At 35.7% G+C, this 24,565-nt stretch overlaps 1 protein-coding gene and 1 non-coding gene across 2 annotated transcripts in view; one reads left to right on the top strand and one right to left on the bottom strand.

Moving 5' to 3' along the window:
• Positions 1–24,565, bottom strand: part of SLC2A13 (solute carrier family 2 member 13) — a 308,538-nt gene that overhangs the window by 180,834 nt on the left and 103,139 nt on the right. The gene's annotated exons all lie outside the window — the stretch shown is intronic.
• LOC141570269 (small nucleolar RNA SNORA67) lies at positions 21,956–22,098 on the top strand. The gene has a single exon (XR_012494274.1). It is a non-coding gene; the product is annotated as a small nucleolar RNA SNORA67 (small nucleolar RNA).

The raw sequence follows: 24,565 nt of genomic DNA, 5'->3' as shown, positions 1-24,565 counted from the left end.
AGGGTCATAACCTAAATGGATTCCCTAACCATACATACTTTCAACCATACCTTGCAAATTACCTCAAATCCTAAACCAATTCAGAAGCCATGTGACGTAAATTCCTGTAACTTACCTTGCTTCCATACAAAGTTGCTCAGTAGCATTACGTTTCTCTTTACCTTCCAGCTTAGTGAAAGTAATACTTTCTTCTCTGAGCCCCCATATATGTGGTACATCTTACTGTCTGTCTCCTTCCTCCTCTGGGATATTGTACTCATTATTCTGTTTTCTTCATTTTCAATCAATCCCTCTATCCTAATAATACCAAACTACAATTGTTTCATCTCTACACTTCCTGAAAGATAGGTGTACACATACCTTCTTGATTTCTGCCATTTTATTTTGTGTCCCTTACCCCTGTCCCCCACCATTCTATTGAAACTACTTTCTCAAAAGGTAATTAATGAAATTCTAATTGCTAATACCAATAGTGAAATAATCATTCTTTTTGAACTCCTTACATTTTATACTATCATTAATTTTTCTGTAAAGCTCCTATTTCCCTTCCCTTGCCTTCTCTGATACTATAGAATCTTGTTTCTCGCCTAACATTTCTTTGTTCCATTACAGCAAACTTTGCTGGATCCTTTTCTTCTGTTATCTTTACGTAGGCATTCTCCAAGATTTTACCCCAAGTCCTTTAAATTGTATTGTAGCTGGTTTCTTTTACTTCCAAAATTCCATCTTTTAATTTTAAAAAGTACAACAAAAACTATACACCCACGTACAATTTTACCTATAATCCTGTCCTCCTTGATCTCCAAAGTAATTATATATCTGTCCTGATTCTTCCAGAAACAACTTTCTAAATCACATTACTGCATCTGTTATCATGGAGATCATTTTTCACTACCCGCAATTGGTATCCCCTATATGAAGACTCATGTAAGAAAATATGTAAATGCTAATGAAAGTATTATTTTATTTTTCTTCCTCCTGGAAAATGAGAATCATGTAATTGATTGCATTATCCTTCCTGTTATGGCTGACAGGAGGCTCAGAACCAAATATGCAGCCAATTGTTAATACGTGTTTATGCTTTTATGGTCAATAATATATATCTACATGTTAGCGCTCCCCCCATGTTGACTTTCTCTTATAATTTTTAATTTCCCATACTATTATGTTGTTTTTTATTTTAGTTCCACTTTATTGAATGTATTAACTGTCAGCTTCCAAAAATCATTTAGGATATAAGTTAAGATATAACCAAACAAGCAAATAAATAATGTAGAACTATAGGTACTCAAGAAATTCAAAATCAAATTCATTAAATCACTCACAGTTACACACACAAAAACAAAACAAATATGATATACCCGCTCTCTATCCCCCTTTTTGGGGTAAAATGTATTTAAAAAAAAAATCCTTCTAGAAATATCAGCTCAGTTCTGGTTTCTCTTTTCTCCTTATATACTACTTAGGGTTGATCAACAAATATGGTTGTCAAATGTCCTCAAATTATCCCCTTCTTCCATTTCATTCCTTGTGACTAATTATCAAACTAACAAGCAGTCATAATCATTTCACTCCCTTCTTCAAGACATAATCTCAATGTTTCCCCAATACTTAGATACTCCTTATTATGATGCTCAAAATAGTCTGGTTTCAAATCTAACGCCTATAACATAGCCACACGGAGCCTGTCACCACTTAGTGAGCACGTAGACTGACATACCTCTATGCCTTATTTCTCGGTCTTCATGTTCCTGGAAAGTTTAAACCAGTCCCAAATCTCTTCCTCTCAAGTCCTACCCATCCCTTGAAGTCCAGCTCAAACAATATCATATCCATAGGGTCTTCCCTAATCTTACTTAAACATCAGAATTATTTGCTTGATGCTATTTTTCACATTACTCTTATATCACTTATATTTTTATTTTGTACAATGGCTATTTTTATAATTTCTGTATCTACCACCAGGTCTTTAAGCCCTTAAGAGCTAAGTCCACGTGTTAACGCATACATTTATTTTCTTGTGGCTTACAGTAAGTACTCACTGAATAATTATTGAACTGAATTAAAAGATAATTTGGTTTATATAAAATATTTCCTTTAAACAGTTTCCATCTAATAAACATTTCTGTCTCCTTAACAAATAATTTGAAATGTTATCACCTTTGTTCAAAGGCACAAGAAGTTTATTAATCATAAGCTATTTCGATCATCTCAGAATTGGCTTGGGTCATGTCGGCATCTCTTGATGGTAAAAATCCCTATGCTATAGTTTCTTTATGTCAGCAGTGAAGTAACAGGTAGTTCCTCTCCTTATAGTGAGTCAGGTGATATAGTATGTACTCTATATAGTTATAAATCATTATAATTTACATTAGGGGTTTGGAACAATGATAAAAAATGAAAATATTGTTTATGCATAAAAATTGACCGTGATGCCCTACTTCTTAAGAAATCATCTGATAAAAGTGAAAAACTGAAGGCATAAAGTAGACTCTTCACTGGAGGCCCTTCATTCACACCTCACTGTTCAGCTGAAATCTGTAAGAATCACATGGTAGCAACACAGCAAGAACATTTATGGCTAAAGCAGGGCAGGGAGCATAGCCACCAAAGCCAAAGCCCTTCTGCTGGGAAATATCTCCCAAGAGCCTAATGCTCAAGAATGCAATTTATGCAGATGCTGGTTAATGACCATGACTCATCCATTACACTGCACTTGCTAATGACCTCGGTTCTTATTTCACTGAGAAAACAGAAGCAATTAGAAGAGAACTAATTCATCTTCTCACCACCACAATGGCAATCTCCCTGTATCTTGACTCATATACTCTGCCATCCCCCCTGGTACAAGGCTAACCTCTCTACTTTTGATCTGAACACTACCCCTTTAAGCTTGTGGAGAACATTGCTCCTGTAATAATTATCCATCCCTTTATTCCAATGTCAGTTGGTCCGCTATCTATTTGACCCTTCCCATCAGCATACAATCTTGATGTAGTATCATCCATTGTAAAATAAAACTGAAAAAACAACTTTTAAATAATATACATGACCATCTAGTTCATATCTAATTGTTCAGTCCCAGTTTACAGTAAATCTCCTTAACAGTCATCTATACCTTATATTTCCACTTTCTTAATTCCTGTTCTCTCCTTAACCCAATTTTAATCAGGCTTTCATCCCAATAATACACTGAAATTGTTGTTGGGAAGGTCTCCAACTACCTTCACTTTGCAAATCCAATGATCAAACTTCAACTAATAGCAACACAGTTGCTTTTCCTTTCCTTCCTGAAACACCTCCATCATTAGTTTCCAGAAACCACTTTCTTCTGGTTTTACTCTCACATCACTGCCTCTGCTCAATGTCCTTGGCTGTATCCAGCTCCTAGACCTGACCTTGAAACTTTGGAACATCCCAGGGACCAGGTCTCTTCTTTTCTCTTCATAGATGTATTCCTCATGGATATCCTCCAATCTCATGACTCCCAAATTTGTATTGCCATGCCAACTTCACCTCTGAGCTCCAGACTGACACGCCCAACTTCTTACACTGTATCTGCATCAGAATATATAATTGGCATCTCAAATTGTACTAGCAAAACGGTTCTCTTAATTCCCAAGCAATTAATTTCTCCAGCATTCCCCTTTTCACGAAATAAAATCTCCGTTTGCCCAGCTGCTTAAAAGTCATCTTTCCCTCACACCTGTCAGTTAAATCCATCCACTTAGGCTGCTTTATCTTAATAGCATTTATAATGATCAGAAGTCAACTTATCTATTTGTTTTTTTGTTTACTCTTTATTCCATTCAATAGACTAATTTCTATTGGGCTGGAGTCTTGGGCTCTAATGCCTATCCCTTCGTATATTGAAAAAATTCTTCTGCTTCAAAAACTACAACTGCTTTTGATTCAAGGCACATTTCCATATCATTCTGTCTGATTTTTTCCAGAATCAGAGTCGGCAGGAAAAGCATGTGCTCTGGAATTAGATATTCCGAGTTTCTATATGAGCTCTGCCCTACCGCCTCACCCCCACCAGCAGCTTTATCCTTCCCATCAACATGTTTGTTAGACACTTACTATATTCCACTGTTAAAAAAACAACAAGCAAGCAAATAAACAAACAAACAAAAAATAGAGACCAGCCTTGAAAATTCACCGAGCAGACAAAACCAGTTTCGTTATACAATCAAAGCTTATTTATCTTATTTTGCAAAACTAACTTGACCAGGGTTATTTATTGCTTATTATGTCTCTGAAAATCATAAGTAAAACTTAAACTGTTTCGCAAGGTTGACGTGATAACCACTGACCAACTCCCTATCATTTAAGAAAATTCTAATACTATAATCAATCACTAAGAAGAATACACAGTCACGGCCTTCCCACTACATAAGCTGCTTTATAACAACACATCCCTGAGCCTCTGTCCATGTTTTGGTTTGCGTGCTCCTGGTTCATAAACTGCCTGTTTGATCTATGAACAATAAAGTTTTACTAATCATTCTGTTGGTGATTCATTGGTTTTACTTTCGTTATTTCTGAACTTCTGACATCACAAACTATGTTAACTTCTTTATACACATCACTTCATTCTAACAAGTATGCGGGGAAAGTGTCATGCCTGTTGTAAGGATCACAGAAGTGCTAACTGGTATAGCTAAGACTGAGGGGAGGAGTTGAACGCCAAAGCCCCTTCTTCTGCAACCGTAGTTCAACAACGTGTCCAAGGTCTCCCACATAGTTATGAATGGCACAGAGAGGACTCAAGGTCGTATCTGACCTCTACTCATGTTCTTACTAAATATCCTGATGTAATCAATGTCCTCATCTATAAAGCAGGGTGCTGATGACATAAATGATGTGTACACACTAGACAAGGCATGCACTCAACAACTGCTAGCTTCCAGTTCTGAGCTCTGACACTTATGTGCACTTGACAACATTTTTAAAAGCTTCATATTGTTTCCAAAGTTTTTCTTTAGTCCCTGTATTTTCTTCCAGTATTTTTAAAGCACTTTTTCATAAAGACTCTACATGTAAATACTATGAAATTAGTTTACAAGATATGGTCATATTTATTAAAGTGTATAATTTATAACAATTTGTACAATTTTAGAAAAATGGCATGGGACAATGATGAGTATCCCTGCCTGTAAACTGAAAAGTTTTATATTATAAATGTTGGTAATGATTCCTACTTTCCTTACAATGTGTTTACACCATAAATTTTCTTTGTAAATGTTTACATAATTTTTCACAGAAAATTTAGAGGCAAAATTCATTTCTGTTGTCAACATTTCCTAAATGTTGAATTAATCAAATGTTTTATGTGTTATAACCGAATTATAGCTCAATTTTACTTTACCATTCAGAAACATTAAAGCTCATACTAGTATCAAAAAAGCATGTATTCTTTCTACAAGATTTTTCTATTATGTCACATGACCCAATTATTTTGTTATGCCTGTAAAGGGTTGAATTGCTATTCACAACGGTGATTTTTATAAATGCGTCCAGTGTAGACAGACATTCAACAGATACTGAGAGCAAATTTCACTTAGGCAAACTGCATACTTTGTTAAATACTAATTCTAGAAAATTGAAGGAGAAAAAGAAAACATCACTCGCTCCACCTGGCTAACATTTTGTTAATTTGCTATGGAACAGAAAGAAAATAATGCCCAACGAAGGAACTAAGAAAACTGTATTCCCTAATATTACACAAGCACAGTAATTTTAACTATATATGTACTTTTAAAGACAATGTACTTGCATTTTGAATTTGTATACAAAGATAGGCCCATGTAATAACCTTTATTCAAGTGACTACTTGGACAATGCCAACATTTTTACTACTATATTTGTGCCACTGAAAGATAGAGGAAATTTTCCCATGACAAGTCCCATTAATTTTAATGGAAACTTCCTACTCCCAGCTTGTCGTTGGCAGATAAAATAGTTTAGAGATTGCAACTAAATGTAAGATCTCCCAATGGGAATCTGAAAATAAGTTAGTAGTATTCAAGTAAGTAAGCCACCGGTCTGAATGAAGATTCATTTGACCGGAATAGCTTTCCAAGTGTCAAACAACCCATGCACAGAACAGATGTAGCTCTTTAATAAACACAACTGTTTTTATATCACTTTCTATTAACATGCATGAGAAAAGGACAGAGTGACTCTAAAAAGTCCAAATATATAAATGTTCAAAATGCATATTTGCTTATAAATCTTGAGTCACAAATAAATGACACCATATTCTTAAATTTGAACACGAAATAATTGTGTGTACTAACAGTAGATGAGGAGTACTATCTTCTCAGCTAAGTGGCCAATGTATAACAACTCATACATTGAAACATTGACAACACCATTCAGAAATGTGAATTACAGAGTAGGCACTATTGTCATACGGTATCAGCCTTGCTGAGCAGTTCATCTTCTAATACAGCCAAAAACCGACCTTAAAATAACTGCTCCCCTAAATAATCATCTCAGGTATCTATTATGACAGCACCAAAGCACGTTCTTTCTAGGTACCATCAAACCCAATTTATCATCATCACCAGGACTGTGTACTAACTGGTGCTCAAAGATAAATTAGACAAGGTCCATGCCCTCAAGAAACTTACATCACAGATGGCACAATAGACAATGATAAGAGCCATAAAGGGTGAATGAAGGAGCTGAGAGTTGAGAACACAAGAGAGACATTCTAGCTGAAGTAGACTATCTATGAATAAGTATATTTATTAGTTCCATGATTCATTTCAAGTTACAATGATTCATTTTCATAAATATTATTTCTGGTGTTTCCTACTTATAGTAATGTTTTAACCTTTAATGAGAAATATACCATTTGAGCGTAGGGGACCAAATTCACTTACCTTATCAAATATTTTATATGAGACTTTTCTCTGTATAATTTCCAGGTACCAAAGCCAAAATGCTCATCTTCCTAGACACATCTTTTGAAGATTTCTGACCTTTTTATTAGATGGAGAATGAAACCTACTGCTGGAAAAACTCATGCTGTCTTTCTCTACCCCTAAACTTACCATTGCCATTTCATGTGATACACTAACATGTTTTCCTAAAAATTAAATTTTAAAAAATCATAAAGCAAAGCATGAAAACAACATATGTACTTTAAACTAATGCCTGGATTTCATTAGGTTTGACAAATGTGGTAAAAGTAGGGGATGAAGGCATCGGAGGGAGGAAAGTTGATTGATATGAGCTAATATCTATTCTGTACCTACTAGATTCAAGTTCTATGTAAATTAATCTGCACTGATACTTGAGATTTATAGCATTAATCCCATTTGGCAGATTAGAAAATAAAGGCTCAGATGATGTATTACAGAATTGTATATTTGAAACCTATGTAATTTTACTAACCATTGTCACCCTAATAAATTTTAATAAAAAAAAGAAAAAGAAAGGATCAGAGAGGCTACGTAACTTTTCAAAGATCAAAGAGCTAATAAGTACTAATATGAATGCTTTATCACTTCAAAGTCCAAAAAAGTTCTTAATCTTTCCACATATCAAGCTGTTTCTCTACTTGTTTTTAGACATCGACAAGCAACTGAGCCCAACAGAACTTCATTCATGATTACAGAGATTATTTTGTGTCAATCTGCATTTTCTCTAAAAGAAACAGTAGTGGAATGGGCTGCTTTAAAAAGTCTTTTCCTATTCTCATTACATTGAGAATAATTATGAAGTAATGCAGCTGATTTTTGAACACATCAAAATTTATAAACCCGTTTTCATCAAAGTCACCTTGAGAAGGGAGATTATAAAATTATTGCAGTGATGATGTTACAGCCCAAGATAGTTCTGAAAATCTTTTAGAACCATCTTCAGAACCAGTGGTACACTTTGAATATCCTCAGTGGTCACAAACCTTCATCCTTTGCAAAAGAATTTGGCTTTAAGGAGTGGAATCATCCAGAGGCAAAAATTATTGACAAGACAGCTTATTTAGCTGAATAAAACCATGTGAAATGAAAAAGAAGAGAGGCCTATAAATTAATGAGCTATGCCAAACAATTGCTCATCCTTTGCCTTCCTTAAATGCTTGCCCACTTCCTATCTAAATTATCTGTCATTAGCACATGTCTGCTTTCTTTAGAGGTCTTATTACTACTACTATGTTTCCCTGAAAATAAGACCTAGCTGGACCATCAGCTCTAATGCATCTTTTGGAGCAAAAATTAATATAATACCCGATATTATATTATTATATTATACTATACTATGCATCATATCATATCATATCATATCATATCATATCATATTATAATGACCGGGTCTTATAGTAAAATAAGACCGGATCTTATATTAATTTTTGCTCCAAAATTACACATTAGAGATGATTGTCTGGCTAGGTCTTATTTTCAGGGAAACACTGTATTAAGAGTAAGCATTTAATGTATGTATTTTTACTAATATTGTCTGCCCTACTATAATGCAAGCTCTGTAAGCTCAGTAACCATGTGGTTTTGTCACCGTAGTGTATCTGCCATCTAGAGAGAACTGATACAAGTAAGACTGCAATAAATTTTTGTTGAGTGAGTGAATGGAACATATTGTTTTCTGACTCAAAAGCTGGCTCTCAAGACAATTCTAAGAAAATAGAACTCCTCCGAGCAACAAATGGCAATATCATTAAAGTACAGTCCATCTTTCCCAAGTATGAGAATAAGCAAATTCTTCTGGTTGGTTGAGAAACTTTTAGAGTCACAGTCTCTCTTTAATAACCTAGTCACAAAATAGGATAACAGAACAATAAAAATGTAATAATTTAGAAATAAGGGATTGAATGAAAGGAAAAGACATTGAAAAATTTTTTTCATTTAACTTTTGTTTCTACTCAATTTAAATGTAAATGTCTGGTACTGAAACTAGGATACAATATGCAATGTATATAGAGGAAGTAAATTATGGAAAATCATTACTACCACCAATTATGAAGGTTCAATGCAAAAAATCTGGATTATTAACATCTAATGAGTATATGCCATTTTTCTAAAGTAACTATTTTTTAATAAAAACCATTTATTTAATGTTTCATAAAAGACAGCCAATAGTTTCTTTCAGTTAATTTTTTAGGTAGCCAATGTCCTTGATGACTAAAAATTGAGAGTATTCTACAGGGACTGAGAGATATTTGTCAACATCTTTATGGCTTTGTAAGTAGCAAAACAAACAGCCCTGAGACAAATAGCTTCATGTGCTCATTAACTGGCAGAGATTCATTGACATCTATCTTTACAAGGACAGAAGAAGCAATCTATATAGGAGGTCACTGGGGAAATCACGAAGAAGGCAGAGTTTGACAAGCATTTTTAAGTTCCTCAAAAAGCAAGAACACCAAAACTAGAATACCATATCCATCAACTTGCTCAACTAACCTACAGTTAAGTTACTTATATGTTAGGGGGAGGGCTACTATATGTAAACAATGTTAATAATAATAATAATAATAATAACATGGTTAATATTGATAATCTGGAAAGTTCCAAAAAATGAAAAACAGGAGACAATTTCAAAATTCAGTCTAGAGGAAACCACTGTTATCATGGTCATTTTACTCTTTCCAGTGCTTTATTATACATATTGCTCAACCTGCTGTTTCTTAGTGTCCAAGGGTTTAATAGAATTCCCATAGCTTCCCTTCTACTCCTCACATCTGCTCATTTCCTTTTTCTGAAATTACCAGGTTAGCCATTACTTGCATTCTGTGAGGTATATTACTGTTGTTTATTTAATAAAAATGAAATAAAATTATTCATGAAAGGCAATAACAGTTAAGAAAAGTATTAAAGAACGGACTAAAATGATTGTTAAATCAGAATGTGTCTCTTAATAACTTCCTTTTGAAGTGTTGAAAAGATAAATCAAAGGTATAAAAATGTTCCAGAAGCTAAGAAGCAAGGTTAATATTTGGTGCGTAGATGAGTTGTACACCAGAAGACTGATTTTAGGAAATTCGAACAGTCACCACTGCTCCTGGTTGAGTCCTCTCTTGGACATCCCAGTGAGTCTCTGGTGACACTTGTAGTCGGGTGGCTCTTTACCTCTTATCATGCTGTTATATCATACCCCAATCAACAAGTCATGACATGAAAACTAAACAACAGATATTCTGCTGACAATGACCATGCCTGTTGGCTAAATTTTCATCCATCCCACCTCCAGTGAGAACTACTGGCTTAGCAGAATCCCCAGTTAGTGAAGTGCTTTCTGATATAATGAACCCCTACACAGCTGCTCAAGCAATTTTTGGTGGACCAATTCTTTTTTAAATTTACAATTTGTTGTAGACTTATATTTTGTCAAAAACAATAAAATGAATTACTAGAAAAATGAAATGAAAAAAGATATATAAACACAAGCAAATTTTTATTGATTCAATAGACACTTACAGATAGGCACCAGTCTGTAGGCCACACTTGAGGTCACACTGACCAAGTTCAAAGAGCGTAAATCTCAAGTGTATCTATGGTGTTTGTATGAGATTTATTTCCTCCAGGGCATTTATCTTGGTTAAAGCTGCCACTTACACCTGGATTATGCTTAATGGGACTATCCAAAGGCACGTATTTTTTAGAGACACAAGGGTAACTGCAATTGAAAGCAAGATTTAAATACCTAGATAGCATAAAATCTTAAACTTTCACCATAGACTATAAATTTAACAACCTGATTCCGCCCTTTCGTAGATTTTAAACTATAACCTTTTTAAGAAAAACGGCTTTCCATGTAAAGCACTAAGTAAAACTTAGCTGCTCACACCCACAAAGAAAACAGAAACCTACAGCTTCATACCACGGCCAGGCTGCCATGAATGAAATTAAAATGTCAAATAAGTTGCAGTCTCTGCCTGCAAGTATCTTAACTTAGAAAGACAAATATGGCAACAAACAATGACAAAATAATTAAGTAAGTGCTATGATTGAGATAAAGATCATGGTCTCTAACACCCTTTATACACACCACTGATGAGTCCCAAATTCATATCTTCTGAACCAAAAATTTACTCATCCAACTCTGCTCAATTTCTTCACTTGGATGTCTAAAGGTATCTCAAATTAAGTGTGTCCTAAGCAAACTCCTAATTTTTTCCCCCAAATAATAATAAAACCTGCTTCTTCCAGTCTCTCTCAATTAATGACTACTTCCCCCTTTAAAATGCTTAAGCCAAAAATTTCAGGTCATTTTAATTCCTCTATTTCTCTTATGCCCCATTTCTGGTGCCTCAGTGAATACTGTCAGTTCTACACACTACCACTTCTCCTTCCCCCACAGCAATCACACAAGCCCATGCCTCTTGTTCCTGGATTACAGTAGTACCCCTTTTATCCACAATTTCAGTTACCTGCAGTCAACCATGGTCCAAAAATATAACATGGTAAATTCCAGAAATAAACAATTCATGAGTTTTAAATTGTGCACCATTCTGGGTAATGTAATGAAATCTTGTGCTTTCTCAGTCTGTCCTGCCCAGATGTGAATAATCCCTTTGTCCAGCATCTCCACGCTGTACATACTTCCTGCCCGTTAGTCACTTAGTAGCCATCTTGGTTATCAGATCAACTGTTGCAGTTTAGGTTTCACAGAGCTTGTGTTCAAGTAACCCTTATTTTACTTAATAATGGCCTCAAAGTACAAGAGGATTGATGTTAGCAATTTGGATATGCCAAAGAAAAGGTGAATGTTCTTGCACTAACAAGGAAAGAAAAAAATGGTATGCTGAGGTTGCTAAGCTCTACAGTAAAAATGAATCTTCTATCCGTGAAATTATGAAGGAGGAAACATAAATTCTTGCTAGTTCTCCTGTCAAACCTCAAGCTAGAAAAATGTCACGGCCACAGTGCATGAAAAGTGCTTCGTTAGGATGGAAAAGGCATTACATTTGTGGCTGGAGGACATAAACAGAAAACGTGTTCCAAGGATGGCTATGTGTTGTGCCAGGAAACACTGAGCCTACTACAAAGACTTCAGCAAGTGATGCCCAGAAACGAGTGACATGAAGGCATTTACTGCAAGTAAGGGATGGTTACACAGATTCAGGTATAGGTTTGGACTGAAAAATATAAAAATTACTAGAGAGAGAGAATTCACATAACTTTTATTACAGTATATTGTTCTACTTTATCATTCGTTATTGTTAATCCCTTACTATGCCTAATTTCTAAATTAAACTTAATTATAAGTACGCATGTATAAAAAAACATAGCATATACAGTATAGGATGCTGTACTATCCCAGGTTTCAGGCATCCACCTACCTGGGGGCTTGGAATGTATTTCCCATGGATTGAGGGGGTGGAGGGAGAGGGTTACCATATTCCAATAGCCTCCATTGTAAGGAATCTGATACCACCACTGTCTCATTCCAGTCTATTCTGAATACACGAGACAGATGAGGTTTTCTGAACCCAAGTCGTCTACGTCAGTCCTCTGCTCCTAACTCTCCAGTGGCTTCCCCTCACATTCAGAATAGAAGCCTCAGTCCTTACAGCCCCTGCATCATCTGCTCTCCTGACCTTATCTCCTAAAATACCAGGTCACTCTGTTTTAGCCACACTGGCGAGAATCTGTGTGGCTGGCTCTCCTCGTTTATTTTAGCTATCTGTATACATGTCATCTTTCTGACCTTACTGGAACAACATATAAAGAAGTGCAACCTCCTTGCCCCACTGTCATCTACCATCCTTTATCTGCTCATTAACTTTCATCACCTTTACTCATGAACCTTTATCACCACCTGCCATTCATATGTTTAGGCACTCATTGGCTAACACTCCCCACTAGAGAGAAAACTTTATGAAGGCTTCCTTTTGTTCACTGCACCCAGATCTGTGCCTGGTACAAAGTAGGCGCTCAAAATATATTTCTGAGTGAATGAATAGATGAATAAAGACGGATGCCTTGCTCTGGTTGGTTATGGGGAGTGTCAGGGATGGATTTGTATGAAACAGATGACACTGAAACTAGGTCTTGAAAAAAAACACTCAAACTTGTCTAACATGGAAAGGGCTGAAAATATCATTGCCATATGCACATTTCCCACAAAATCTTGAAGCATTAGCACACATTTAAGGAAGACTATTAACTTTCTAGCTGAGAGAATCCCAGGAAAGAAATTAATCTGCATGATCCAGAAAGAGATCAGAGTATGGATTAACAATAAGGAAATTGCCACAGTTCTCATGAAACTGTACAGATGAGAAGTTATTGCAAAATACATTAAGCTTCTGAATAATGTAACATGCTCCCAGTAATCTGTTTATCGTTGCCTCAGCTTTCTGTTTTTATGCCACAAGATTTCAGTTTCATTCTCTTAAGAGTTTTCCCTACACGATGGGACTATAGCTCTGATTTTTTAAAACAAAGCCAAGGGGAATAGTCTGCAACATCAGGACTTCAGAGGTCTACTGTGGTATCTCTATTCTACTGACACCTATGGCCATGCATTCTGCAATCATATTTTTCAAATATTACCTCTTTTTACCATCTGAAATTATCTTACACATATTTATTCATTTTCTTATTTCTCATCTTCTTCCTCATAGAAAGTGAATTCCTTATAGGACAGCAGGGACTTATCTACCTTGCCCACCATGTCCCTAGGGTCTGATAAGTGCCATGCACAGACAGCATCCAATCAATGCTCAATGAACAAATCAATAACATTGAAATAATAAATAAATGACTATTTCACATAGGGAGTTCAGACTTTAACTTCCAGCACCTGTGTCAGCAGTGCATTTTCCCCTAAGAGTTTTTCTCCCAAACATGATCAAAAGTACAAGTAGAATTGTGTTTACAACTGTATTTCTTGCTTTACCATATTCTGGGAATAGTATCTCAGCACACACCACAGAAGCATCAAGTCTGGGAAAAGGATGCTCTGATGATTCAGAGCTAAAAGAAATAAGGCAACAGGAAGCAAAGGGATTCCTACAACCCTGGTGCCAAGGGTAGGTGGCCTTGCCTCACAGAGTGACTCTGTGGGGCTTACTGCCACCTCCTAGTTGCAGCTGTGTTTGGAAAACTTCCATATATCACTATCCATACTTAATTTATTCCTTAGATGACCTCAATTGAGAAACTTTAACCAATGCGAACTATCTCTAAAACAAAAGTTTTAGTGAAAGCCAAACTATCAGTGCTTCTCAAATTTCCAAACTCTCTCTCTCTCACATGCATACACTCAAATTAGTCTCAATTTTATTAAATTTATAAACCTAGAAACCAAGGTCCAAGTCTTCTCTATTTTTCATCAGTGCAGCATCCCTTCCTCCCCCCACCACACTTTTTGCTGCCCACCCTCAAAAGTCATTTCCGTGTTTATGTATTCATTTATACATTTCATAAATAGCTATTAGCATCATGCAAAAGATTTCTTTTCTGTGTTTATAACATTGTGAAATAACGTTTCACTGGCTAATGAAGGAACTACAACAGCTGGCAATTCCCTGCCAACCACTACAGGCAATTATCAAGAGTGCTTTCGGTGTCAGTCCAGTTAGCTGCCAGTGGAACCCTTTCTCTCCTCTGGTTCAGGTCCCTTCAGGCAATGGCAGCTCCTCTACAGGCTTTTTCTCTCCCTCCCTTTCCTCCACCCTTCACACCAGCCAGCTCTGAACAAGTCACAGATGCTGCCACTGGTAAGGCCAGAGGCCAGACAAGCCAGATACGTTAGAAGCTCAGTGATGGTCAGTGTTTTGGATAAAGCTGTAATCCCTGCTACAATGGTTGTTTCTCTCTCCTTTTTAAATCAGCTTCAGGGTAACAGTGGATGCACCCTACTCAGGTCTTCAGCAGAAGAAGGAAAAAAATGCCTTGAGAACATTTGGGCTTACAAAATCAGGATGTATGAGATATAAGGGGCTGGCAGCTTTTAATTTTTCCCATCAGAACCAAAACCAGCTACCATCTACTATCACCATCTCATAAAGAAACACATGTGAAGAAATAATACCATGGTGAGTGGGACATTTTTCCCCCCTGAACTGATGCCGTGAATAGGGTCCAACATTGTGGTGGAAGAAGGGGCAATTCAGCACCCTATATTCTAAAGGGAGCACCCATGTGAGGAAAGATTGGTACTCCTCACATCCCAAGCCAATAGGTAAGGACCAAGAAAATCATCTATAAAGATAGAGGGTGCCTGCATGAATGGGAGAGACCAACACCTCATCACCTAACATGGGTTTTCAGGTATCCTTGCTGATCTGCCTCCTGCGTCGATTTTGGTAGGAAGGAAAGAGAATTGGAGAGACATGACAGTAAGAGTGGTGGACGGGAAACAGAAGAGGGTGAGAACAGGGTAGAGCAATGGAGTGACCTGAACAGCTATCACTTGGCAGGGCAACAATGCCACTTTGAGCTCCTCTGAGATGAAGAGCAAAGCTTTAACACAGATAGGAAGCTGAAGTCTTAAATCCAATGGACTGACAGGAAAAAATGAGGACGAGAATTTGAGAACTCTGCTAAACTATGAGAAAGAGCAGTTCTACAAAGCACAGTTGGGCTCAGTGCATAAAGTAAAATGTTCTTATCTTTGAACCCTATGAACTTAAGCGATATTAATGAATTAGATATAAAATACTTGGTTTCCTAAACTGGCTGCAAGTCAAGGAAAACTTCTTGATGGATCATACAGGCCCACAAAGTAGCTTTTAAGCAAGACTTGATTCAGTCCAAGCCTGCACTTGACACATGAGAAAAGTGGTTCTTAGCTCACACTAAAGACCCACATGATTAATGTTATGTTTTCTACCCTTGCTCTTTTTCTCTCTGTATATTCCATGGATAACACCAGTTCCCCCGAAAGAGGCTGGCCTCATTAGCAAACTCAATACTGGACAGGAGAATAACAGGTTAATACTTTTATAGAGGTGGTAGGGAGAAAGATATACTAGCTTGGCTAAATTCTACCACCCCACCTTTCACTGGTCATAGCCATTGTGGTGTTTTTTGATTCCTGTTTCATTTTTCCTTCCATTTTCCTCTCACTCTCTTTTGCCACTTGTCCCCATCACTCTTATTTGTTTTCATCCCCTTCCCTAGGGTCAATTACAGCAAATGGCAGAATGATAGTTAAGGAAGACACATCACCTTAGATTCTTATCATCCCAAACCAGTATTTTCTAATAAATACCTCTTAGTATTAGATACCTCTTAGTATTAACAGATTAATGTCATTATATTTTATATTCTAGACCACTAGAATTAAATAAGATTAAGTGATAATAAAAATACAAAAATACAAAATCATAGTTTCTATGTTAAACGTGCTAAAACTGGCAACATCAAGTTATTATCAATTTCTCATAAAGGGAAATTGGAGCTGGGTTGTTACTATGCTTCATTGCTTAAACATAATAAAATTTATCACTTAGCTCACAAAGCATTTTTCAATCTGACAATCTGAAAGTTTAAAATTCAGATGTGTGTACATGTGTGACATACACATACATACCCATCTATAGTTACATATACATGCATAAACATGTAATATAGGTACTTATGGTACATTTTCCTCTCTTCCTTTAAGGAAAAAAGAACTGCAGATGCATTTTATTTTACAATTATGAACAAGTACTTAGGCATCTAAGAGGAATAACCTTATAATAATAAAGATCTTAATTCTCAGATATAAAATAGGCTTTCCTCTCCTTATCCCAGGAACCCTCATTTCAAGGTAAATGTAAATAGCAATGCCTATTAAAAAAATATTACTACTGATGAAAATTTCCAATAATTTGACTTTGATATTTTATCATCACTACTCAATTTTTCATGCTCATCTTTTATGACTATCCTCTTTTAGAGGCTCATAAACATAAAAAGCAAGCTTTTAGTAGAAACCATGAAGAGATGCTATTTGAGAAATGCAGAGCAAGTCCCTGATGGCTTCCCTTCTGCATCTTCCACGTGTGAGTCAGTTGCTAGGAAACGTGAAAGATAGAGATTCAGTATTAGGTCTGGGGAACAATGAGCTAGCTTAATAGTCATCTGAATAATAACATATCACCTTCATAAACTGTTGTCTACCTTTGGAAGCTGAAGAATATAGGTGACAGTTTTTGAGAGACACAGATTTTGAGTGTCATTCTGTACCTACTATAAACAGATTCTGGTACCCTCTGAAATAAGAAGCAACATCTGTAGACATCTTAAAATCTTTTTTTCAGCTAGAAGTTGTACTCATCCTTCTATCCAAACTTACAGGTGATAAAAACTAATCTTTTCACTGCTTCAACATGTATTTTGATGTTGCTGCACATATATATGTATGTGTACTTGCACGCATGCACACACACAATAGAAAAGAAAAAGAAAGAAAACACACATATCACCACTACTACAATAAAACACGTGCTGCAAAATTACCAGAAGGGCGAAGGGAGGGACTATAAACAACTTAAGGGAAAATGCGCATGGGCGTGTGCACACATATTCTCTCACACACGTCAAATGCGTTTCTAATTTCTTAGGGTTTAGTCTACCTGAGTCTAAGAAACAGAAAAAGAACTATGGATGGGAACTCAGGAAATGTGGGCTCCATGAATTCACTGTGTGACTCTAAAAATGTATCTTAACTTCTCTGGGAATCATTTCCCAGAAAATTAAAGAGTAATGCTCATCTCAACAGGTTTTGGGGAGGATGGGATGAGATAGTGCATGTACTAGCATTTTAACAGTATATAGCATGACACATGGAAGGATGTAAAAATGTCCATTCCAGTGAAAAGGCAATATGAAAATCAAAATTAAGCCAACTAAAAATCAATAGATGAAGAGGTTTTTTTTCCCAAAAAACTTCATACATAAATTAGAATGTTTCATTAATATTAACATCAAAACAGTTGACTTGGTGTGAACTGCTAATATGGGAAAGCAATGATTAAAACAAATTAAAAAACAAAAACAAAACAAGAAGTTACATTGTGCATGTGCCTGAGATTTTTAAGCCTTTGCATTATTAATTCCTCCAGAATTTTAAAGTAGAAAAGTATACCAAACTATGAAAGCTGCAAAAGCTTTTAAATGGGCTCTCTCAAATACTATCCTCTTTGTCTTTTCCATGCTATAATAGTTTTGCCATCACTTTCTACCTTCAAAAAATGAACTTACACGCTGTAAAACCTGTGAACCACTACTTAATTCAAATTGAAACTGAATTTCGTACTGATTGTGGGGTCTTTTCAAGATATTTCTTACAATTCCAGTGGCTGACACATATACCAGGAGTGGTTAAGCACTCGGGGCCTGGGAGACTCTATGTACAGTTTTCTATGGCTGCCACAACAAATACAACAGGCTGGGTGGCTTACAACCAGAAATTTATTTTCTCACAATTTTGGAGGCCCGAAGTCCAAGTTCAAATTGTCAGCAGGTCTGGCTTGTCTCGAGGCCTCTCTTCTCGGCTTGTAGGTGACCGTCTTCTTGCTGTGTTCTCACATGGTCTTTCCTCTGAGCACATACATGCCGGGTATCTCTTCCTTTTTTTATCAGGACACCAGTCATAATGGATTGGAGCCCACCCATATGACCTCATTTGATTGTAATTGCCTCTGTAAAGAGCCTATCTCCAAATACAGTCACATTCTAAGGTACTTTAGGAGTTAGGACTTTAACATGAATTTTTGAGGGACACAATTTAGTTCATTACATTCCACTTCTACTTGAGCTCAGTGGAACAATAAGCATTAAGAAGTGATGAACAAGCGACCAGCTCCACACAACAGGCGACAATGCATTCCCCAAGGTCAGAAAGCTCCAGTTCCTTATCAAGAGAGGAAACAAAAGGGAGGGCATGGACATTCAGGAGAAATTATGTTAACATACATAAATATCAACATGGCTGAGGGAACAGAAGTCTCTTGGACTCACACACTGAAAGGAGAAACATGTTCAGCTGTTTTAAAAATGTTTAGCTGTTTTAAGAAAGTTTCCTCAACTCTATCTACTAACTTGGGCATTTACTCAAGCTGAGTCTTCAACTGAAAGAAGTGCATTGCTAAAATCCAAACTGGCAGCAAATACTGGGGAGGGGACACAAAGGACAAGCCATTATGTGACATTGCAAATTTTGGTTTCAGGAGGAGTTATAAAAAAAACGAAAATCATTAAAAATAGTCTCTGAATATTTCTAAAATCACTTTGGAATAAAAAGGCAGGTGAATAGATAACACTGTCACTGTCTTAGCCTGTGCTGTAATCTCATCTTAAAAAATAACACCATAGATGTTATCTTAGATTTCTACAGTTTTTACCATCTCCAAATATTTTCTCATTTCATCCTCATAATGACCTCTGTGAGGTAGAGAAGGCAGGAAAAAATGAGGAAAATGATTTTCAGTGAGGTCAAATGACTTGCCCAAGGTCACAAACTAATTACCAAGGGAATCCGAACAAGAATGCAGGACTTCTGACTTGTAAGCTGGCATCTTTATTCTTGGGACTTAACTACACTCAGGGAATTGAAACTACAATTTTGCAAAATTCACTTAGCACCACTGGGATGTAAAAGTCTATAAATAACATTAAATTTGCTGAAATTCTGCACATAATCACAAAATGAATTTAGTCTGAAGTAAAAAATAATTCTGACCACTTCTGCAACAACAAATATAACATCTTTAAGATATCAATCATCTGAAATTTTAGAAACAGCATTTTTGTTGAGATTTATTTCACTAGGCCACACTACTGGGTAAATATGATAAAAGTTCAAAGCAAGAAAAGACATCCCCATAAGTAACAAGACAAGGAGAAATTTATTTTGTAACTAGATGACTTTATTAACCAGATGATCTTATTAATCTACCACACACATTTACACTAAGCTATGACATTCCTTCAGCTAACCGAAATTAAGGAGAACAACTGAACCATTGGACGACTTTAACTGATCTGGTTAAAGAAACCCAGCTTGTTTAGCCTGAAGGGAAAACCAACCACTGAATACCAACTACAATAAAATTTGTTTCAATTAGCACTTCCTATGTGCCAGACTAAGTGCTGTATGCATATTGTCTCACTCAATCTTCACAATCACTCTATGAAGTGGGCACCACTTGATACCCATTTAGCAAATAAAGAAATGGCACTGAGGCTAAATAATGTATCCAATAACCCATTTTTAATATGTTGCTGTTCCATGAGTATTCACACCCAGCACTGCTTAACTTCAAAGCATGTAGTACTGGTTTTCACTCTATTGCCGTGATCCCAAACACAAAGAAAATTGAGATATTGCCTATCACAACTGGAAATAGGCAAAAAAACGGATCTACAGAGCAACAAAAATTCATAAAATTTCTAAATAGTATCCACTATTAAATATAAAATGAATGAATGAAATTATGGAATTTCCTCTAAATGCTTTAAAAAAAAAAAGAACAAACTATCTTCATACATTCATTCTTTCATTCAATGAAAGTGCTGAGCACATGCCATGAGCCAGACACTCTCCTAGGTCCTTAAGACTCTAAGACTAATATGATGGGACCCTTTGTTTCCCTTTCAAGGGTTCAAAGTCTACTGAAGAAGGTAAATGGACAGAAGAGATTTTAAAAGGCATTAATATGGGCACTGGCAGAGATTAGAGTTACAAAAATGCCGTAGGAAGTGGTTTTATAAAGCTGTTTTTCACTCTCCTTGTAAGTCAGTGACATAACAATCTGTTAGTCGAGAAAAGGCAAATCTCTGATGGGCCAAAATTATATGGACCAAATGCATAACTTTTTGATAGGCTTGATCCAAGGATAAACTTCATACTATGTAAACAATAAATGAGTGTATTTTATGGCACATGCATTTTATCTTGATAAAAAAATTAAATAAGGATGAATGAATTTTATATCCTTCAGAACTTTAATCAAAATATTATTTTGAAACTGACCTTTAAGCATAATATGAAAGAGAGAATTCAAGTTATACTATTTTAAAGACTCTGTTAATGAGCCAACCTATTACATCACAACGTCTCCTCCATAAGGACCAACAGAGCAAATCAGACCTTAAGTTTCAATATCAGGAAAAGCTGCACTTCTTCCAAATAAGTGGTAAATTTTTATCAAATGAGTGTCATAGATATAATAAATGATCATATGATCCTCCCTTTCCTTAGATGTTATCATTTTTATACAGTGACATTTTAATTTATTTATATCTACCTTATTACACACATACACATAAGAACTTAAACAGACTTTTATAAATATACAGAGGGTGTCAAAAAATGTATACACATTTTTAAGAAAGGAAAAAAATGTATTAGACAATAGTTTAGTGGTTACCAGAGGATAAGTAGGGAGGGAGAGGTAGATGAGGGTAAAAGGGATCAAATATACAGTGATGGAAAGAGAACTGACTATGGGTGGTGAACACACAATGTGATATGTAGATGATGTATTACAGAACTGTACACCTGAAATCTGTAACTTTACTAACAATTTTCACTCCAATAAACTTTAATTAAAAAAAAAAAAAAACTGTATTAAAATTGTGATACACAATATATAACGATAACAAAAGACAAATACAAATCTTGTTTGACTTCTTCAATTACAAGAGGTCCTCAAAGTGGTTATCATCAGCACAATTTTAATACAGTTTTTTTCCTTTCTTAAAATGTGTATACAATTTTTGGCACCCTCTGTATAAAGTAAATACAAATAGCACAAAAAATAAGTGATGAAACATCAGTTAGAGGTCCTAGTTCTTGCTTAAGTCCTATAACTAAGTGACTCAGTAAGTTAACAAGGTCTATAGAAGAAAAATGAAACTGGTAAGAGCTTATAAAAGAATTACATAATAGATTATGTTAGTGACCTTCCAGTAATGCCCCTGCAACATTACTGCCCTTTTACATGAAATAGTAATTTGATCATTCACAGATATTAAATAATATGTTATTCCAAGGTGATCCTCTCTCCAAGGGGCCAACTAGTGTTTCCAAACCACCCCCAGAAACATAGCAACTTGGGATAAATCTGACATGCCCAAGGTCTGCAAGAGTGCGGGGATGTTTCCTTTTGACCTCTGACTACCTATATATACTATATGCCCACGTCCTCCTGCCTCTCCATCCACATACTGAAGTTGTCATCTTTGTTGACATGGGCCAGAGGGACTAAAGTGCAGCAGGTTACTTCAGTCATCAACCGTGACCTTCCCATAAACAGGGAAAACTAGACCCACAGACTCAGTCATGATGGATATTCTGGCCATAAGGGTGTGGCAATCCACATAGTGGCAGAAGAAGACAAGAGGACCTCTTGGGACAAGGAGACCTTCCACAATACATCCATTGAGGACATGTCCATCAATGTTACTGACCTCATATGAAAAGTCTGTCAGGCCCAGCCTGGGTCCAATTCTGGAACTGTGGAAAAAATGGAGCAGTGGGGGAGGGAGTCAAGGGACAGACAACTTTGTCATATTTTTTCTTTTTAAAACATGAATAAATAAATATAATTTTTGAGGCCAAAACATGAAAAAAAATTTTTAAATGTTATATGGGTCATTGATCTAAGCAAAGGAATGTTTCAATGTCCATATTCATTAACATGTTTTTATTAAGATCAAATTCTATCACTACATTGTGCTGAATAACTACTGTTACTTAGAATAGAGATACAATGTGTATAATTGTTAATGATGCTCAACATTTTTGCACTTTTATATCTATTTTGAGGCTCTAGCTATAGATTTATTCTTTATTAGGGTTTCAATTCAGTAATACTGCAATATATAGATAGAAATAAGCTATTTCCAAGGTTTATTTCTTGTGCAACCTGAATGCTCAGTTTTTCAATAAACCATACTTGAAAAGCAAACTATACTTAAAAAACAAACTAACAAAAAAGTTACATGCTTACTAGATAATGGAAAGTACCAAGTTTGAAATCATCTTGTTCATATTTATTTATTCATCCACCTTCAGTTCATGCTATTTCATCAAAATAAGATCTCTTCAGGGAAAATATAAAAACACCTATTCTGAACATTTTAAACACTGCAACACTTTAATATGAAACAACATATGAAATAATAGCCATTTTTTGCTTTACTCCATTTTACTAATCAACACTTACAAATATCCATTTCATACTAAATAAAACACAAGCTGTAGGATAAGTCTCCATTATTAAATTTATTGTCAACTGGAATACTTGAAATAGTTGCCTACTTTAAATAAACAGCTGACATTTTTATGAGGTGCCCAATCTTACGACTCACGATGGGTCTTAATATGGCATGACATCATCAAAAGGTAATCATGTGTTAGCAATTTCAAGACTAAAATTTCTGGAGGCTTCTAGAGTAACAAACTGCTAAGCAAAAAATTAATTTTTTTAAAATTCCTCGAAGCAAAAATTATTAGTTTCTTTTTGTTGTTAATTTATTCATATCTCCCTTTACTTCAAAAAAATGATTTAAAGCAGTTAACATGTTTGTAACTTGCCCATTAAATATTTCCTCATCCTACCACTTTATATTTATTTGGAAATTGGGTAGATGGGGTATTATATTTTAAAACAAGTGATTCTACTCCTTTTTAAATGAGTGAATCTGATACTAGTTTGAAGAACTCTAAATTCTGCCAGCTATTAATGCCTTTTATTATCAGTCTAAGAGGCAATTCTAAGATTTTATTAACATGTTATCTAATTATTTACCAATAGTAACCCATTGAGAACCTAAAATGAGGTATTAGTAATGAATTACAATTCCCAAAGGACACTGTTTTAGCCGCTTATGATAGTAAAAACACAATTATCTATACCTAAAAACACTTGAGAAGACAGAGGTTTACAATGAATGATTTCAGCTTATCATAATGCAAATCACCAGTACATCATCAGATGAAAAGACTTCCTGTTGTTTCATATTAAAAGACTTCCTGTAAGGTGGATTTTGGGGGTAGAGATATTTCTGTCTTCTGTGGATCATCTTGTAGTGATTTGGAAATTGTTCTTCAAAGATGGTCACCTAACATTACAAGTCAGAACTAATTCATTCATTCTGCAACTTCTCCTATCAGTACTTGACTAATTCCTGGCCTCTGAAGGCTGCAGTCACCAAAAATAAAATAAAAAGTACATTGAAAAAAATGACCATTTTCCAAAAACGGCATGCCTCAACCTAAATTAAGTCAACTAGAACTGTGGTGAGACACTATGTTTGAACATTTATAAACCCACACCGTGATTTAACAGAGGGAAAAAGTCATTGCTTTTACTGGAATTCAGCAGAGCAAAAAATAAACCACATGAGATTCCAATATGCAGTGTAAAGTACGATTATTCATAACACAAACTATGGATCAATAATTTAGATCTGTGATTTGTAGTTGAGAGAGGGATGCTCATTTAATGGGCATATTATCATAGGCTCACTGCCGTGCTCTGGGCTCCACCTCCATTCTCTCCCCCAGTGAAGAATGACAGGATCATATTGGGGATGGGGCAGAGAGAATATCTGAGAACCACTGATCTAGAAATGAAAATTTTATATACAGT

Source organism: Rhinolophus sinicus, linkage group LG02, assembly GCF_036562045.2.
Source record: "Rhinolophus sinicus isolate RSC01 linkage group LG02, ASM3656204v1, whole genome shotgun sequence".
In the NCBI taxonomy this organism is placed as follows: Eukaryota; Metazoa; Chordata; class Mammalia; order Chiroptera; family Rhinolophidae; genus Rhinolophus; species Rhinolophus sinicus.
This window is presented reverse-complemented; position numbering and strand designations above follow the sequence as displayed.